Genomic DNA, 2,383 nt, shown 5'->3' on the forward strand with positions numbered 1-2,383 from the left:
AACACAAAGACACACACACACACACACATATATATATATATATATATATATATACGATGGGCTTCTTTCCTTTTCTGTCTACCAAATCCACTCACAAGGCTTTGATTGATCTGAGGGTGTAGCAAAAGGCACTTGCCCAAGGTGCCATACTATGAGACTGAACCTGGAACCATGTGGTTGGGAAGCAAGCTTCTTACCACACAGCCACACGTGCAGTGAGAAAGAGAGGGCATATATCAGTTACAGTTCAAAGTTCTCAATCTTTAAGATTATGATACTTACTGCCAAAAAGTCAAAAATAGAAATATGTGCAACATTTTGAGAAGAAGCAGTTTAAAAATGGTTTACTTAATATGAAACCTGAGAAACAGAAATGAATATAAACAAATATAAAAATGTCATTTTTGGTATCAGAGACGCCAGCTATTTAATACAACAGATATTACTTTTCTTGTATGATCAAATAATACAAATAAAGGAACAAGTAGCATCATGAACTGTAGGATTACACTGACATGAGGGTGGTCACAGTAAATGGTGGGTCAAACAAAAAAGAGATGACAGTGAATCTGGATGCAAGGAAACTATTCTTCTAACTTATGGAAATATTGATATTTGAAAAGAAAGCTCAATTTACTGTTTAGTTTGAAGTCTTAGTTGATAAATATATTATAGATTATGAAAATTAATAGAGGGTGGTTTTGTTGTTGTTGTTGTTGTGTTGGAGGTTGCTGCTGTCATTGTTGTTTACCTTCAGAGCAGTTCTGATCAACCACTTCTATCATCAAAACATTCAATTTATGAGCATTGCATCATATTTTCAGATAACTTGTCCTTCTCTCACAATTTTAAAGATAGTAAGTTGCAGTTCGAAAGGAAAGCGGCTGCTATTTCCACTATTTGCTGAGACTCCATCACTGACTCTTTGTTGATAATTTTACTGAAGATGGAGCAGAATCGAATGCAATTAGACCCAATATTTTTTGCAAACAACTTGCAGATTCAAGTACTACCAGTTGAAAACTTTGCATACCAGATGCTAGCAAGTTTATGACCTACCTCTAATTAACCTTTGTTAAGCAAACTAAACAAAGAGATATAGCTGAGAACACAAATGGTCATGATATATATATATATGTATATGTATGTGATTGTGTGTGTTTTACTCTATACTTTTACTGAGTACAGTCTTATCATTCTTAAACAAGAATATTGCTAACAGCAACTTCAAAGTTTGGGCCAGTTACGCCATCATTGAACTGTAATGCATTAAATTTAGTCTTATTTTTATATAGTCTCTATTAAATTAAAATCTTCCTTGGGTGTGTGGATTTGAGTGCAGTGGTAAATTAGGTTTTTAGGGTGGTTTGCTATGGAGAGGTGATTTGGAGACATTTTTTATTGATTAAATTTGGCGTTATAATATTGCTTGAAATTTACTCGTGTATGTAGATCTTTGCAAATACGTGTGTAGGCATTGCTCTTCTGTTAGGTAGGCACAAGGTGTGAGAGTATTTTTATTGTTTTTTGTTTTGGTGAATTTAATCCTTTTGCTTTGAAAATGTAAAGCTCACTGGTACAAAGGCTAGTGTATTGGCCCTTAATAACTGGGTATGTCAATTTTTTTCCTCACAAAAGATTGTAGGTAGAAGGTACATTTTGCTGGTCATATTTTTATTTGTTATTTAAGGTTTTTCTTGCTTTCATTTGTGAGGCAGAGTTTATTAGTCAGGCATGTCATGGTATTGATAGTATAAAAAATTGCTTCTTTTGTGCTTTGATGCTCAAAAAGGTATTTGGGCAAAGGTTTTAGGTCTGCATCTTTCTTTCAAGATATTTATTGTTCTGTAAGCAATTTTTTTAATTAAAATTTTTTTTGTCCTAATTTTCATACACGAATATATAAACACCTATAATGCTTTAGCATAGATCTAGAACAGAATTTAAAGAAACTTTATAAACAAATTCTACCTCCATAAAACATGAAGGTTAAAATTTCTATATATCAGGTCATCCCATAAGTTCTGTCTGATTTTACCTTTTTTTTAAATTGAATGAAATTTAATAGTATTTTAGAATGTCTAATGGAATTAAAAATTATTTTTATGTATTTGTGTACATTTGAACTAATTAAATATTATTTTACAGAACAATAGAATTAAAATTTCTTTGATTAAAACCCTTTCTAACATGAAGTATCCAAAGAGCATTTAAGGCACATAATGCTTTATGAGTACAAAAAGGAAACTCTGTAGCCGAAGCAACTCGAAACATACACTCAGTTTATGGGAAAGAATGCTTGAATGAAAGAACTTGCAGAAGATGGTTTGCAAAATTCAGTAGTGGAGATTTCAGCCTTGAAGATGAAGATTGAACAGGACAT

This window comes from Octopus bimaculoides, chromosome 3, assembly GCF_001194135.2.
Source record: "Octopus bimaculoides isolate UCB-OBI-ISO-001 chromosome 3, ASM119413v2, whole genome shotgun sequence".
Classification (NCBI taxonomy): Eukaryota; Metazoa; Mollusca; class Cephalopoda; order Octopoda; family Octopodidae; genus Octopus; species Octopus bimaculoides.